General features: G+C 38.9%; 1 long non-coding RNA gene across 1 annotated transcript; it reads left to right on the top strand.

Annotated features, from left to right (window-relative positions):
- Positions 1-786: 786 nt before the first annotated feature.
- Positions 787-18,659, top strand: LOC128619021 (uncharacterized). Its single transcript, XR_008387863.1, has 3 exons — positions 787-2,439; positions 16,952-17,124; positions 18,270-18,659. It is a non-coding gene; the product is annotated as an uncharacterized LOC128619021 (long non-coding RNA).
- Positions 18,660-18,675: the final 16 nt, after the last annotated feature.

Below are 18,675 nucleotides of genomic sequence, written 5' to 3'. Positions count from 1 at the left end.
GTGAAACTTGTTCAGTTTATGTCTCAGTTGTTGAATCTTTTTATGTTAATACAACTAATTTCACGTGTTAAGAAATTTGCTAGAAATAAAAGCAGTTGAATGTGAGAGGACGTTTCTTTTTTTGCTGAGTATATAATGTTGTATATAAAAAACTATGAAAAGCTGAGTTTGAACATACTTTTATTTAATGTCTGCATAAATAAATTATAACAAAAAATAGGGAAAATCTGTAAATCTGTTCTTAACTGATATAAAAAATATTATTTATAAAGATATTGTGATACTTGTGATTTTTCAGAAGAGTGTATTGTGACACAATTTGCCAAAATATTGACATCATATCATCATATTGTCCCACCCTACACTTTGGTCTGAGAGGTTTATTTACTTCTTATTACAAATAGTCTATGACCTGCAGCGCTCTCTTTTTTCTACGTCTGGTCCTTAAATAGAAAAAGTTAGAATGAGTTTTTCTCACCTAATGTGCTTTATTTATAGGTTTAATTCTTACTAAAACATTATAGGGAACAGTCTGTTTTCAATGTTGCAATCAGGAAGACTGTGCTTATTACTCCTGTTTTAACATCACTCCACAGGCTGTCTCTTTAACTTAGAGTCAATTTCAAAACCTTTTAATTGGTATTTAAAGCTGTTAATGATTTGGCACCTTGACACATCTCTGAATTCCTCTTTTCCAAATTGAGTTTTAAGATTCTTAATGAACTACCAGTATCAAGTATAAGATAAACAACTTCTGTTCCTCACATCAAAGACCTGAAATTAGCACACAATACTCCACATGCACCTTCTAAACCATTTAAAGTTTTAAAAACAGATCAAAAACATTTTTTCATGGTCGCATTTTAGAGTTTCTTACACCAGGAGTGTCAACAGGATTTTACTCCATGATCGTCCCTCATTTCTTCATTTGTCCATTTCTCTACAGAGCACCTATCTATTCATCTATTCAGGGCCACTGGAACCATCCCCACCTTCTTGAATGGTCAAAGGCTACTATTTAAAAAAATGCAGCTCTTTAGTTATTTTAATTATCTATCCATCCATTTTTTTTGTACCGCTTATACTACACAGGGTTGCAGGAGGGGCCTGGAGCCTGTCCCAGGGGACTCGGGGCATGAGGCAGGGGACACCCTGTACAGGGTGCTAACCGATCGCAGGGAACAATTGCACACCTATTCACACACACCCATTCATGCACTACGGACAATTTCGAGATGCCAGTCAGCCTACAACGCATGTCTTTGGACTGGTGGAGGAAACCGGAGTACCCGGAGGGAATCCCTGAAGCACACGGAGAACATGCAGTCTCCGAACATATAGGGTGGCAGGAATCGAATCTCCAACCCTGGAGGTGTGAGGCAAACGTGCTAACCACTAAGCACTAATTCCTAAGTAATACATTTTTTCTTTCCTATGTTTGTTATTTCTGAATGTGATGGTGATGATGATGATGATTATTATTATTATTATTGTTATTATTGTTATTATTATTATTATTATTATTATTATTATTATTATTATTAGGGCTGTTACTACTACTGGTAGTGAACACCGCGAGAGGGCAGTAAGGGAACTGATTGTATTTGCCGGATGGACTTTTTGAATTGCAGCTCTGCCCCTATAGGCTGTGTAATTTGTCATAAACGGGGAGGGGGCTGGGGGGTTGGAGGGCTGAGGGGCTGAGGGGCGGGTGAATGTGGAAACAGAGCAGTTGTCATTGGAGGTTTGCATTATGCATTCCATTATACTTCCTAGCATGAACCCTGGCAATCAGAGAAGGCAAATATCGATTAATCTTGCGGCCTGTGCGTGCTAGTCCACAGTTTTTTCAATTACTGAACCCATCCTCTTGGGAAATAACAGCTCAAACTGAAATGCACGGCTTGTATTTGCTTGTAAATTATTTATTGTTGATTCATTGCAGTTGACTTAAAAAAATTGCACAGGAGACTCTCTCTCTCTCTCTCTCTCTCTCTCTCTCTCTATATATATATATAAAAATGCAGGTTCAATGATCTGATGGAGCGGACAGTGTGTGGGTTGGAGTTGGAGAAGTGGGATGGAGAAATAGAAGCATTCTACGTAAAGGCTAATTATAATAGGTACAGTAGGCAGGGCACGCGGGAAAGTGTTTGCTCGCTTCGGGATGAACGGATGTAATGTGCGCATCCATGCAGCGCAGCACAGGAGAGGGAGGGTGAAGGGAGGCAGAGCAAACATTCACACGCGCAGTGTTTATACAGAAGCATAAACCAAAAAACAACAACAAAAAAAAAACCCCACCAAAACTCAGTGACCGCACAGCTGGAGCCAGAAACAGAACGGGGGAGAAAGCACCAAACCGCTTGCTGAACTTTCCCGGAGATTACGCATGTGGACTCTCACGGACTGCGCCGTGGACACAGGGACAAAATAGAGGTAATTATTAATGAAAGCGGTTTTTAAGTTTTTATTTTACTTCAACTGTTAGCTAATGTTCCAACTGACAGTCGCTGGGTTTAGGTTTTTGCGGAGCAGTACATTTGTGTAAGCAAAGCAAATTGTGGTCTCTTCTGCTCATATGTGCGGTATGAAGTTTTCCAGGATGTTTAAAAAACAGCAATAAACATCCGGCCTGAATTGTGAATCTGGATTTACTGAAACTTCATTTGCTATGATCCAGGGGAAGATGGACGCAGTTCTCGGTGCTGTTTTGCGGACTACAGTGTGAGCGGATGAGGCGCGGGACTCGGATCTGTTGTTTGTGATCGCGCAAAAGCGCAGTAACGCACGCAGCGCTCTCTGTTTCGCAGTAAATAGCCTACCACTTTCTTCCTAAGGCGTTATCACCATGAGGACTTTCTGTTTCTTCGAACGAATGTGCTGTTGTGTCTTTATCTGTGCCTGGATCTCAAGAACGAAGTGGTGTTTAATGTGCGCCAAAAGTGCATGTGGCTAGTGCAGTGCAGCTCAGGTTATTTCCTTTCCTTCTAAACTCAGCCTGCGCTATTTCTGACTTAAGCCTTAGAATTTCATTCCTAACTTGTTGCTTCATTGATTTTCTGGTGTGTGTGTCCGCGACCCCCCCCCCCCCCCCCCCCCCCCCCCCCCCGGTTAAAAATCCTTATTTTTCCTCACTAGCGTTTTTCAAACATGCCCCATCATATCAATGTTCTGGCTCTGCTGTCAGCTCTTTGTCTCTGTATTAGCTCACTTACTCTGACTGAATTCTCCAGTTCACAACTTGCATAATAAAAATACACTGCCAGTCTGATTATGGATGCTAGCCAACTCTTCAACAAGAGCCCGTGGGAAGAAGCTTGACATGAGCTCTTGCTGCATAGCCAGTGATGGATCTTAAGTAGGTCTCATACCGTATCAAACGGTTTGGTCTGTGTCTTCACTACTCCCCTCTTGCAGCAGTAATTACTGCTTCATGTGTGAAAACAATTACCTGTGCCTTCTTGTCAGTTATTTGCATACTCTTATAAAAATGTTGACACACGTCCTTCCTTATTTACCGTCTTTGCTGCATAATTGCTTTGACATCTGCAATTAACGAGTTCTTATGGCTTATATTAAATGTCGCTCGTTGTTGTTTTTTCTCGTTGTTGTCCCCCCCCCCCCCCCCCAACTAACATAAGAAAATACCCCTTGTCTCACTGAATAACATTATTCAGCATTAGTTCATGGCACAACCATGTGGAATTGTGAAGATATTTCATTTCACACTGTGTCATGAAAACCATGTGCAGACAAACATGAATGTTTCATTATGTTTCATTGTTATGTTTTATAGAAATTACTTCCAGCCTATGCCCTGATCAGTTAACATCATGAGCAAATACATGACTGAATGTAAATTAGTAAAGCTCCATCAGGCCAGCATGGACAATTTCTTTGTTATTTTGTCAAACATGATTCAGTATCTGGGCAACTGCCAATTAATTACTTTATCCAATCACTGAATTTAATTAATTTCCATTGAGTGGCTGGAAGATTCATGAAGGCAGATAGTAGCCAAGGAGCACGCTCAGCATTTAACACTGGCTTTATCTTTCGTCTTTTAGATGCTTAGAGAAGGGTCGAAATTGTGGCTGATTGAAAAAGCTAGACAATCTTGTGCAAATTACAAGAGGTTCGGGGCTTTTTAATGATACAAACCTCCTAATGATTGTGGAAGCAATAATTCCATTAGCCATTATACTTGTTTAGCGATTATATGCATTATGAAAGATAAAATTGTGGGTCTAATGTTTTCTTTGATCACCATAAATGAATATGTAAGCAGGGAGAAGTGTGAATGCAGTATGAACGGGCTCTAGTGAGTCACTGCTTATTTGATTGCATCGTGTAAGTGAGGTCTTCCTGTTGGGTGCGTTCTCTTCCTGCCATCCATAAATTCCATGGAAATGTGGTGTCGTTGGGAATGATGGCTTTCCTAATGATGGCTTTCCTATCAGCTACTCAGTCAACCGTGTAGCCTACATCATCCATCCCCTATTGCTGTCTTCACTTTATTAGTTGTGTTATATTAACTAAAATACTGTTATGGGTTATCAGCAGAGTATTATTTTTAAATTATAGAAGAAACAAAAAAAGCACCAGAATGATTCGTAGCTTTGGGTTCATAATAATGTGATAAATGCGTGGAACTGTCAAGCAAACCGATTGCACTGGCTGCATTTTCTTTCTCAAAACGACATAGCTTTCTAAATACTATGCAAATGTGCAAATGTTTCAGTCTCTGTCTCTCATCACATAGTGCAATGTAAATACATATAAAAAATATATATATACAGAGAAGGCTTTTAAATGAACTATATAGTGCTAACCTGTGGTTTTCTGATAAGGTGTTGATTGGATGTTAAAAATTTATTTTGTTCTAGTTTTATTTATTTATTTATTTTCTGCTTCTTCTTCTTCTTCTTCTTCTTTTTCTTCTACTTCTTCTTATTATTATTACAGTTTTGTTGTCCCTGATTTATAAAATATTTTGCACTGTGAAGACGGCTACAATGATTGTGGATTGTGATGTGTTTATTGTATGGCCTGTATGACCCCCCTTTAAAAATTATTATTATTATTATTATTATTTTACCGCAGGCCACAATATAATACAGTGTAGATCCAAGTAGTGAATCGTAGTCAGGAGCAATTTGCTCTTTGTGTGAAGGAATGTGTTTGTGTGTGTGTGTGTGTGTGTGTGTGTGAGTGTGTGTGTTTGTGTGTGTGTATGTGTGTGTGTGTGTGTGTTTGTGTGTCAGAATGAAATGAGAGGATAATGTAAGAGCTGTTTCACACCAAGGCTCAGTTAAATGCAATGTCAGAAGCAATGATGCTCATTTCCATTGAGCTCCTGATTATTAGAATGATAATCCTTTCTTCATTATTTTCCTCCCTCGCCGCTGTTTCCCACCACTTTTATAGCAGGCAGTTTGAATCGAAGACAGAGCTGCAGAAGCTGAATGCACAGACATCCATCCACTCACTTACTCATACACGCATTCCCTCATTCACTACAGTCCTTCTTTTTCAGAGAGAGAGAGAGAGATCTAGTGTTGAATTCTGTAGCCTGTCTAAGGGCAGAATGAATAGCCTGATAGCAACAGAAGAGTCAGCTTGAGCAATTTCTTCTTTCATTAATTTATTTAAAAAAACAAAAACATTTGACTGGCTCAAGAGTGATGCTAGAAGATATAGATATTTAACAAGGGTTTCTATCTTATTTTGATCCAGGGACACCCAGACCAGATATAGAACCACCGGAGGATCTCAAGTATGCATAATAATTTGTCTATTCTTGGAAGTATTGTTGTGGAACACTCTCATGTCATCTTTGTAATATGGCCATGAAAATACACACAAACACACACACACACACATACATACATACGCACACAGATATGAGGTGGCAGTGGATTCTAACAAAAGAACTGGTCCCTGGAAGAGCTAGTTAGCTAGCTGCCATATAGCTAGCTAGCTAATTTCACATCAATTTCATAAAGCTCAGTAAAACACAAAGATAGAAGTAAGCACATAGGTTGATCATTCACCTTTCTCAAATGTAGCTGTTATTTACTAACTTAACATATATTAGCATTGTAATAACTTGTAATAAACATGCAAACCCTGTGATCACTATGCTAATTTGTATGGACCACCGATACATGGTGTATGGTTTTATCACTTCTTTTGTTTTCCCATAGAAGTAAAGGTTTATTTAAATCTAAATGTATTCGTTTTGTTCAAAGGCTACAGCATGCTGGATATTTAGACCCCATTGTCCTGTCACAATAAATTTCTGCTCTTGATATGCAGCTCTGTCTTGGAGTTTGTTCTCTCAACCTAATAAGGATTCTCACACAAAGTCTACAAACTTTAGAAATAAACCTACAATTGCTCATAGAGTGTATTAGGTTATATGATATCTGATGTTAACTAGCAGTTGCATCAGTGCTGGAGAGGTGATGTAAATGGCTTGTTCAGTTTTGCCTGAAAATAGGCGAAATATAGAGATGGGTGAAACACCTCAATTTAATTGTGGAACCTAATGAAATACAGTACATGTTTTAGAAATGGCCACAGACTTCATGTACTGCCTGCTGGAAACGCAGGTCATGGACATTATTAAAGTCATGTGATTGCTGTAGGTTATTAATTTTCTTTAGTTCAGGTGAAATTTGGCTGCATGGTTACAAGTACTCAGTCATAACCCTGTTTGGTACACTGTCCTTCTCTTCAGAGATATTTGTGAGTTCAGTGAGCCTGTGGTTCTTTGGAGAGGAGTTTCACCATGTCTGGTTATAGTGAAAGAGCTGGCAGGATTATAAAGCTAAAGGACCATGCACGATGTGAACCTGTACAAGACTTGCAAAGAAAAACGTGCTCTGGCTTTCTACAAGTGGCTCAGCAGCTTAGAAGTGAAGTTTAGCAGAGGCGACTACACTGACCTGACAGACTTAATTTCCTCCCCTGGCTTCCTCTCTGACTCTCTGAGCACTCTATCAGATTCTTCCACCTGAACCTCTGACAGTGAGGAGAAGCAGAGAGGCAGCTGACGATACAATGTGCATACAGCTGATGGTGGCTTGCAAAACAGATCTGATGGCTGCATGCGTGAGTAAACACAATTTGTCCTGTCTATTACCTTCATGGTATTATGGAAGGATCATGAAAACGATCCTAAAATTAACCAAATAGTGTAGCCCTGATATCAAAAACATGTTTTTAAAAAAATACAGAAACTAAAACAGATTACTCTTATTGATTGGTTTTGTGGTCCTACTGATTAGTATTTGGATCAAATTATTAATGTAACCACATTTTACCTTTTAAAATAAAGTCTTTCTTAGCACTTCTATTTTTTATTTTTTTTTAAAGTTACTGTTTATTATTAGAAAAGAATGTGGTTTCCGGGAACTGTGTGTATACATTTAGCTAGGTAACTTCACTAATGTTAGTGATGAACAAAGTAGTTTACTATTTCACAGGTTTGGCTCAGGTTTGTCTCATTAACAAAGACTTTAACACTAAAATACCAACACCCTTTTTTGGGAGCAGCAGTATTGGAACATATAGTCTTAAAGTAAATGAAAGTAAATAACACTTAATATTTGGTTGCATATCCCTTGTTTGGAGTAACTGCATCAAGTTGGCAACTAACTGACTTCACTAAACTGTTGCATTAAAAGAATGCAAAGTTGTGGTGCTTTTAAAGTTTGGACTGCAGCTTCTTTCAGTTGTTGTTTGTTTTTGTGGGTTTCTCCCTTCACTCTCCTATTCAGGAAGCGGCCAGACCTTCCATTTTTTCCATCACCTTCCATATCAGGACTTTATCCCCCTGATAAAGTCCTTTGTTGTGTTGGCTGTGTGTTTTGGATCATTGTCTTGCTACATAATAAAGTTCCTCCTGATTTAATTTGGATGCATTTCTCTTTAAATTTCCAGACAGAGTGTTTCTGTAAACTTCTGAATTCATTCTGCTGCTAACATCATGAGTTACATTATCAATAGAGATCAGTGAACCTGTTCAAGAGGCAGCCACTCAAGCCCAAGCCATGACCCTACCTCCACCATGTTTCATAAAAGAGCTTGTATGTTTTGGATCATGAGCAGATACTTTCTTTCTCCATACTCTGTTCTTTCCATCACTGGTAAAGGTAGATCTTGATTTCAGAACTTTTGTGGCTCATTTCTGTATTTCTTTGCGAATTCTAATCTGGTTTTCTGATTCTTACTGCTGATGAGTAGTTTGCATCTTGTGGTATGGCCTCTATATTTCTGCTCTCAAAGCCTTCTTTGAATTGTGGATTGTGATACCTTCACCCCTACCCTGTGGAGGTTGTTAGTGATGTTAATGACTTGTTTTGGTGTTTTTCTTCACAGCTCTCATAATGTTTCTGTCATCAACAGCTGTTGTTCCCTTTCAAAGGGAACTCGATGTTGCATGAGCTTCACACAACATCTCATTCCCTTCTCAGGGAACAGGGTTATGCATGTTTTCCAGACGTTTTCCTTGGTCAGGCTGGTAGTTAGTACAGCAGTGGTTTCTTTCTATTCTCAGCTTCAATAATGGATGGATTTTAAAAATGTGCCGTTATTTAGCAAAGAAAAATATATAATCATTGACATGGTGAAGCTTTCTTCAAGGACACATTTATTTAACATTTATAGGAGGAGTCTTGCGTGTCAGCGCTTTGTAACGGTCAATAAGTAACGGTCAGTAAGTAACAGTCAATACAGTCTCCACAGGAGAGCCTTTATTGTGTTTTTTTTGCTTTCTCAATAACAAGCTGCATATTTTAAAATTCTTAATACAGTGTGCCCTGAAGTGTTTTATTCTTTACATATTAAAGAATTTATTATTCTACACAAATTATTTTAAATGACTCATTCAGGGTAACAAAACCAACTGAGTAAATACAGTGTAGAGAAGTTTTGAAACCAACATCTCTGTTCACTATTGTATGCTGGCTGACCTATACCTATCCTCTGCGTTCATGTTGCAGAGATTTGAGTTTAGGCTTCTCTCTTATGATTGTCTCCACCCGCTTCCATTACTACACCCTACACTCCACAACCAGGGTTTGAAATTAACACCCACCAACCTTCAAAATGTAGATGAAAATTAACCATGCTGGGTAACGTTGTCAACTCACTAGCCAATTTGGTGGGTTATGATTTGTAAGTTATGTTCTATCATTTTGCAGGCCTTTGCCTTGAGACAAAGCATCGATGGCTGCAGCATGTAAAAAAAAGAATCAGAGGAAGTTCATGTAAGCGAAATCTGTGCAGTTTTAGCACAAATGCTGTACTTGTGAGTCACGATATGAATTAAACATGGCCTAATTGCACAGCATCTACACATATCTGGCTTACTTGAACAGGACCTAGCTTCTAAGGTAATAGGTCATTCAACAAACATAGTCATGTGGTGATGCTTGCCTGGGGTAACCAACAACAACAAAAAAACCCAGCAGTTCCTTAGCAACACAGAGGATGACTCTAAAGATGAGAGCTCTGAGGATATCTGAGAATTTGATGAACTAAAAACAGTGTTACTATACATTATCTTCCAGTTTTTAGCAGACCATGGCTTATCCTGTCCATCAGTGCTTTTTATCAGACCCCAGGTTTGATTTGTTCAAAAGAGTGTTTGTCGTTTTGTAATAATATGAAATAAATATATGATAATAAATATAACTGTGACTCGATAATCTATCTTATTTATGATATTTTTGTTTTGGCTAGTAGAAGTTCTGAATAACTTAAAAATTTAGCTGCCAGATTGTCCTCTGAGTGAAAAAGTTCATCTCAAACCCTGTCCACAACTGAGCTGATCTCTGGCAGAGTGTGCATCCCTCTTTAATTCACCCAGGCAGTATTTCCCTAGAGCTATTTTCCCCTTTAGTTATGTTCCCAGGGCTAGAATAGTATCTGTGTTTATTCTTGAGGTTCCATCCCAGGAGGGTCAGAGGGGAAGAGAGAGGGAAGATGCATTGGGTACTGCTATTCTGCAGTCGGACAGAATTATGAATTGGTGAAGCTGAACCTCAGAGAAGAAAATATAAGTCTGTATCTCTAGAGGCTCCTTACAAAGAAGCTGTGTTCTCACTGGATCTCTAATGTTTACTCATCCCCTTCTTTCTGTAGTGCAAAAGTACAGAAAAGGCCAACTCAAGTGTTATTTTTCAACTCAAGAACTATATATTAAATGAAGAAGTAGTTGTATAAGCATAAGCAAAAAGATAAACCTAAAGGTGGCTTCATTTGTTTTTGTAATGGAAGACTTGGTGAACTTCTCCACATATTCTGGTAGTTGTTAATAAAATATATGTTCAGTGGAAAAATTCTGGTCTCTATGGCAACAACACAAAATATGGACAACAAGAATCTAACCAATCAAGATAAAAATTTTTTATTCTAGTTCCCTGTCAACAGAGGTGGATAGAGTACAAAACACACTGACTAGAGTACTGATACTGTAGTAATAATTAACTGGATTATTATTATTATTATTTTTACATGTCTGTAATTGACACAACGATTGATGACAGTGATCACCACCTTGATTATTAACAGTACTAGCTAATTTAACCAAATGCTGTTGGGGTTTCAGTAGCATGCTAGGTTCATTAGTAGCTCATATTAATTCATACACATTTCTAGCTACTTCCCTTACACAATATCCTGAGCATTATCTCGAGGCTATAGCATCACTTCGATATATTGAACACAGCAGGCAATCTCTAATGAACATTGAAGTGATATCTTAAGTTAATTTTTTTCTGTTTAATACAGAAGGCTCATGGTGGTTAGTAGTTAGCCTCACAATGCCATGTTTGGGGTTTCGATTCACGCTGCTTCCATGTGTGTGTGGAGTTTGTCTCCCTGTGCTGCAGGGGTTTCCTCCTGGTACTCCAGTTTCCAACCCCAGTCCAAAGATATGCATGGTAGACTAAGTGGCATGTCCAAAGTGTCCGTAGTGTATGTATGTGATTGTGCCCTGCGATGGATTGGCACCATATCCAGTGTGTACCCTGCCTTGCGTCCCATACTCCCAGGGATAGGCTCCAGGTTCCCCTGTAGGTTAAGCGGTATAGAAAATGGATGGATGTAATGAATAAGATTACAAATTATACATATGACCATAAATATATCTCTATATTTTTAGTTGGAAATATCTTAAGCTGTTTTAATATGATCCTGAACTCACGCTATTGCAAGAATAGGCTCCAGGTTCCCTGTGACCGTGAAGGATAAGTGGTATAGAAAATGGATGGATTCGTGGATGTTTAATACAGAACTTTCATACTGTAAAACATCAAAAGATCTGGCTAGATTGTCAGATTGTCTAGCTCATTCATCTGGCTTACCTGTACATGTTTCTGCAGGTCGAGTGCTTAGCTATGAAATGCTGATATCTCCAAGGGTTTTGGCGCACATAATTTGCAGATCATTCTCAGGTTTAAAGTTATTTACCTTGAACCATTTTAAACTGAAGATAATTGATAAATTAGGCCAGGTATGCTCATCTGTCTCCAGTGTCCCGGCATTTGGCGCTCAAAGTATATACTTTCTGCAGGCAACTGCTTTTTTCTGATTGGGGTTTGAAATTGAATTATTTACATTTTGCACATACTCTCTTTTAACTGGCTTATAGTCTTCCGGGATTAAATGCATTGTTATTTTTTACTCTCTAATGGTTATCAAAAATAATTGTATCACAGCACAGTGTGATACACTGAACTATGTACTCAAGTACTGTAAGGAGAGTACATGTAGTTTATAACTTTCCACCCCTGCCTGTCAGTTATGGTGCCTATAATTCAGAAACTCGGACCTAACTATTGGATTTGACATTATAGCTTTTGATGGATCACTAAATGGAGGGCTGTGCTTACTTGAATTTTGAGATTCGAAACAGCTAGCTTCAGCAAACTTCTACCAAAAACACTGATACTAAATCGTTAAAATATACTTGTATGCTGATGATGTGGTTGTAGTTGTTTCACTTGTTTACTAGTGGATTAGGGTCACTGGACATGCTATAATCCTGCCAAACTGATGCTGGAAATACAAGCAATATGAAATTAACAGTATGAGAAGAACTGTTTTCAAGCAGCAAAGGTGGAGCAAAATAAGTATAAATGTAATCTAGTCTAGGAAACATAGTGAAGTGCAGCACTGAGCATTTTATACAAAGTGTACTTAGCTAAATGTATGAAAAAGTGCAGGATTAAAACAAAAAGTCAAAAGCTCAATATCTACAATCCATTAGGCAGCATTGCTAGCTTTTAATGCGATGTGACTAAAGAGGGCTTTTAAAGACTGCAGTAAGTGCTGCTTCATGCTGCAGTTCCTGTAGACTGAATATTATATTTATCACAAGTTTATAGCACAGTGGGTGGTGTGTGTGTGTGTGTGTGTGTGTAATGTATAAAATGCTGTTGGGGTCTTTGTCAGCAGGAGAGACAATGTGTGTGTGTGTGTGTGTGTGTGTGTGTTATTGTGGGTGTGTGTTCCAGTTTTTTGTGTTGCCGTAGTAGTTGGGATAAGGAGCAATGGAGCATCTGATTTGGCAATGCATTTGAATGATAAGGCAAGATATCATCACTGCAGCTTAACACATGAACAAACACACACAGCTCTGCTAGGTTTATGTATTCAGTTTAAATTGTCTCTCTCTCTTGCTTTTTTTTTTTTTTAAACTTTTTTTTATTTGCTTCCCTGCCCCTGCTTTTATTTATTTTTCTTTATTCTGTTCTGGTTGTAGGGAATATCATTTTCTGCATTAGTATTTGACCGTTTTTTTTTCTCTCGCTAATACTGCTCCTTGTTGTAAGAAGGAGTCAATATACATTTTGTCCACTGATGCACAGGTCACAACAGAATAGACTTAATTGTGACTTTATTGTGGTACAAAACAAATTACAGCCATATCTGCTCTCTCATCATACAAAAGCATGTTTTAAATTTATATAAGAGTGAATGGTCTGTACATTACTGGCACACATGCAGAGGAGAAGAGGTGTGGTTGCAGATAGTCAAGCTTTTACCACCTGGCTTATATAAAGATTGATATATAAATGTTTGCCTAAGGCCCAATAAAAGAGAACCTTCAAATAATAATAATAATTTAACTATAAAAGGCCCTGGGTGCCATCTGTGTCACATCACATGTCCTGCCCAAGCCCGATATTTTATGTTCCAATTAGTGTATATTGTTTTCAAATTATTACGGTAGACACACTACTTAAAATCATAATCTACAGTGATTTCATGATTCTTGCATCCCAAAATGTTTGTAGTGTTACCTATGGACAGCCAGAAAACAGATGCGAGGGCTGTGTCCGAAATGGCATACTGTGACAGTACCTACTGCATTCTATTCAGTACCTACTGCCCGGCCGTTTATAAAGTTCATATTGATCAGCATATGTGTGTAGTATGAATACAATCAGGACATACTACATCCGCCATGTTGGCATTGACATGCGACCTACAACTTCAAACGAGCCAGCGTGCTGCCTTCCGCCATTTTTGATTCTGAAAGCTCTTCTGCGCCAGTCCCGTTGGCTTATGGGATAGCACAGTATCCACAAGATCCAGTGGTTCCATACTGCAGAATTGAGGTGGAAGCAGTTGTTCATCTGGATGTTTCTCACCTACTGTTTTATGAATACTAGGAATACATACTACTCCTTTGGCGTACTGCATTTCGCCTACTGTATAGTAGGGTAGTAGGGATATTCAGATGCAGACACATCCCTTCTCTTAGACACATGAAGCCACCTTCTGCATCTTTTTGAAATTGCAAGTCATGCTGCATCCCAGGCTAGCTTAAAACACTCGGAGGAAAGCACTATCTGCCGTCTTCCGCATACATGAGCGCTCAGACACCCACGACAGGCTAGGGTCATTGTGACTGACAAGGGAGAGAGAGTATGCCATCCCTCCCACCAAATATTGCTCTAGATTACCTGCCATAGATGGCTATGGAATCACCGGTTGCTTGTTTGGATGTATAATCTGTATGTGTGTAGCAGTAAAAAGGATTCCATGCATTCATCAGATTTGGTTCAGCATTTGTTTTTGTTTTTTTTTATCATGTGATATCACTTTTCGTTTATACTTGAGATCCTGAACAGGGACGGCCTCAGTGAAATGATTTTGGCACAGCAGAGAGGTGAGAGTGTAGCAGAATTTAGTGGAGATGAATTATAGATGACAGCAAGCATCACAATATCAAACTGAATTTGCCGGCAGGGGAGGCTGTATACAGGTACCTCAAAGCTTCATTTAGATGAACCAGGAAAGGCCAGATGATGAAGATTCACCACCCTGTCTGGTGTGGAGCCCAGACAGAAACATCACCAGATAATGATGGCTTAAAGACAGTGGTCTACTCGTTGTTCTAGCTGTCTCATTGTACTTACACTACAGGGAGAAAGGCGGTGGCAGAATGAGAGTCTCTGTCAAGCTGATGTGGAGACATTATAAAGAAGAAACAGTTCTTCACTTTCTTTTTCAAAGCAGAATACTTAGGGAAGAAGTTATCTGCTGCCCCCCTTTGAGTTTTTCTGCAATCAGTCAGCATTGCTTAGTAGTCATCAGTAGTGACTGCTTTGTATCTGGAGTTTGAATTAAATTTTTGTTTCAAGTTTCTCATGGATCATGATAACCACAATGTCATTTGTAAAAAGTGGCTACTTTGAAATTTGAATTCATCACGTTGATTAAGTGTCTTATTAACTCATGAGTTCCGGTTGGTTACTCCATAGGTATGTGCTCTGATGGGAGATTGTAATCAGTGCCCTTGAATAATAACAAAACTGTCAATCATATCTCATCCTTCCTCCTTTCTCTGTTCAGCTCAACTGTGCCTGAAGTATGTTTTTTCTATTCTAAACTTCTTTTTTAAAACTGTCGAATGTTTCTCTTTTGAAGAACCATTGAAGTTCTACGATAAAAATGTGGCAATTTAGGTGGCCACCTGCCAATTTCCTTTTCTCTCTCACTCTTAGACACATTCCTGTGGCCTCTGGCATTTTTCTCGGGGCTTTGTGTATGCATGTGCCAAACCTGTCATATGGAGGAAATCACTGCTGATTAAGGTGACACTCTGTAAAGCTCTACAGGGAGCCCAAGCTTTAGAAATTCTGTTTGGAAAGGAACCATTTTTCCATTTTATTTAATTTCTATTTATACACACAGGAGAGACAGGCAGCTGTGAAAGAAAGGGGGGCAAGAATAAGAAGAGGAATAAGACAGGTGGAACAAACAGACAAAATGAGAATAATTCCTTACAAGGCCGACCACCCAGGAATGTTTGTGTTCCCTTACCTTCATTCCAGATTCACATCCTCATGTGCTTTTCTCTTAACTTCCTTCACTAAGAAATTTATCAAAATATTGTTGCCATTGCCAAACTAGATATTATAGAGCAGTGAAGTAGTCTTTTGGAAGGCATTGTGTTTCTGAGGCTGAATCAATAGGAGAGAAAATTAAGAGTCGATAACTCTAGCTGGGAGGACAGAAGAGAAAAAGTTCTCATTTCAACACACAATGCTCTTATTTACTTTATATGACATGGTGATCCAGTTATGGGAAATGGAAAAATATTTGCAACCCTCCTGGTTAATGAGTGAAAAAAGTAATATGTTACAATTTTGCTACTAAAAAAATATCATTTCAAGATTTTAAAATATGAAACATGGGTGTATCTTGAAACAAGCAAAACTAACAGACCAAGTAAGTTAAAGTACACCTATTATGGTTTTGAAATGTGCCTAATTTTGTTTTAAAGGTCTCATACAATAGATTTATATGCATCCAAGGTCAAAAACACTTTAATGTGCTCATAATTTAAACCACAGCATTACCTTTTTTCCCCCAGTGTCAAAAACAACTCGTTAAATGATCCGTTCTACAAGATTCCTTCTAAACTCCTCCTTTCAGCGAGCATACTTTTTTCTGATTGGCCAGACATCCCAGTCTGTTGTGATTGGTCTACCGCTGTCAGCATGTGTCGAAAAGGAAACGCCCACTACCATAGCGAGTTTCAGCTCCATCTGAAAAAAAATGAAGACCAGAGGCAGGATTTTTTGTTATAAACCTACGTAGGTTAGTACAGGAAGTAAGTCTGGAACGACTAACGACTTGTTTCAGCTGTTCAGAATCGCTTCCTTCTTTTGGGAGTCAATAACTCCGTTTTTACATTCACAAACAGCTATATAACACACTACATGAAAGGTTATATTTGAAAAGCCATAATAGGTGCACTTTAAGTTTTGCCTTGATGCTCCAATTTGATGAAGGTGGTATATACAATCTGGAAGAGTTATGAACCGTGTATGTACCGTGAAAGTACAGAGTTGGGGTTGGGGAGTGTTGCTGGAAGGCAAGTATTAAAACTGAGAGGATTGAGGATATGAAAGGGATATGAAAGGAACTGCATGTATTTACAAAGACTAATAAGGTTTTTATATACTCTATTTGATCATTTTAGTACTTGTAATAATGAAAAAGAGCTGACAATGAAGGGACACTTTTGAAACTTAACACATTAAATGTCTTGTTGCTATAATTTTGTCCTGTTGAACTTTTGCACTGTAAAACTGTAAGTCTTTTTTTTTTTTTCAAAAGCACACTGTTGTCCATGGTCTTACTCATCACGTCTGAAGTAAATCAGCTTCAGAACAAGTTCTATAGTGAAACAATTGGTTTCACTAAGTGGTTATGGTGACTGTGTTCATTGTAGTATTTCATTGTGAAAAGGGTATTTGTTACATTTTCTACATATTCACCTATTATCTGCATTGTTTTCATACAGTAACCCACTAAGACTTCTAATTAGTGGTTGATACAACTCCCAGAGGGTCTCTCTCTCTCTCTCTCTCTCTCTCTCATGTCTTGTGTTTATTTTTGTTTCTCTGTGGGTTTCTAGGAAATCATACAGAAGCTGACTACAGACCCTTATCCACCAACCCCACTGGACTCCTGTCTGATGAAAATACATCATCTGGAAAATATTTCCTACAAATCATGAAGGACAAAGGCTTCAGATCTTTTCAGTGGAGTATTGTCTGAAGATAAAGTAAACGGAGGCATTTGCTCTGGGTAACTGTTCATTTACATTTTAAGTGTTTTTTCTGTGGCTAAACTCACTTTTAACTTTGCGTTACTCTCTTGTAGTGGTAAATGTTTTGTGATATGTTTGCGAATCGTTTCTGATAAATACACTTCAGAAATCACATTACCTATTTATTATGCTATAAATAAAATATTCCTTTCTGGTGAATAGACCTAGCTTAATCATTATCAGTATGTGCCTGTCTGTGTAGTGAAGCAGTTGGCGCATGGTTTAGGGCACTGTCATCAGTGACATATTAATTACACACACACACACACACACAAATCTGACTCAGCATCCTTAGCCCTTACTCCATACTTTCTTCATCAGTGCTGTTGTCTCTGAAGGGGACAGTCTCCATCTGTTCACCACAGATAGACCCCCCCCCCCCCCACACACACACACACACACACATACATCCTCCTTTCTCACTGATATGCTCCAGCAAGCTTCTTAGGATTCCCCTGCGACTGTCTCTCTATCTCCCTCAGCCACACGTGTTCCATTCGTGCTCTCACAGTCTCTTTTGCACTTCTACCCTCTCTCTTTGCTTTTTTTCTCTCTCTCCTCAGTCTCAGACAGCTGTTCCCATCACACACCTCATCTTAATAAGATTACTAATTAGAAATGCACAGGTCCCAATTAGGCTGCTGCAGTGCCTGCTCTGAGCAGTGATTCCCTGTAGAGGGGTTGACCTGTGGAGATGGCCAGACTACTGAAGCTTGCCACTTTCCACGCTCTCTCTCGTGTGTGCGTTTGTCTCTCTCTCTCTCTCTCTCTCTCTCTCTCTCTCTCTCTCTCTCTCTCACACACACACACACACACATTGCCAATGGTCTTATTATTTGAGTCAAGGTAGTAAATGGTAAATGTCAGTGCTTTGGCCATCAAATCATGTGGGTGACTGGGTTTGTTTGACACAGGGCTGAGGATCGCTGTCTCACAGGAAGGATTACTTTGGCCCCACAGGGACCTGCGGCTCCCGCTATGCTCAGAATGAGCCTACTGCAGGGGGCAATTCTACACTTTAAATTAGTGACATTATCTGTCTGTATATCTCTCTCATTCTCTCTCCCTCTCTCTCGCTATCTGTCAGTCATTTTTTCATTCTGTGTCTCTTTCTCTTTGCCAGCCTCTAGCTCAGTAGTACCCAGAGACTGCCTGCTTCCAGAGGCTTTTCTGCTTCTCTTTGGCTGTGGAGGAGAGAAAATGAGCACCGCATGAGAAATCACTATTGTGGATTACTGAGTATCAAGCCAGACCAAGAACCCCTGATCAGTAATGGGAACTGTTAGGAGGAATTACACCTGAAACTTGACCGAATTACAGAACGTAGCCTTTCTATCCTGTTGGAGAATCACTTCTGACATGTATGTCAGTTTTTCTGTGTGTTATTTTAACTGATCCATTGTTCCACCAATGTAGTGAAACAAATGAGTGATGTAGTGTATATATAAACGGTTATCTGAAGAAGTAACAAAAATTAATAAAATATCAGAATAGACTCAAGGCTATTTTTGCGCCATTTCCTGAAGCTG

This window comes from Ictalurus furcatus, chromosome 15 (genome assembly GCF_023375685.1).
Source record: "Ictalurus furcatus strain D&B chromosome 15, Billie_1.0, whole genome shotgun sequence".
NCBI classification, from domain to species: Eukaryota; Metazoa; Chordata; class Actinopteri; order Siluriformes; family Ictaluridae; genus Ictalurus; species Ictalurus furcatus.
The sequence above is the reverse complement of the archived record's forward strand: the minus strand, read 5'-3'. Positions and strand labels throughout refer to the sequence as shown.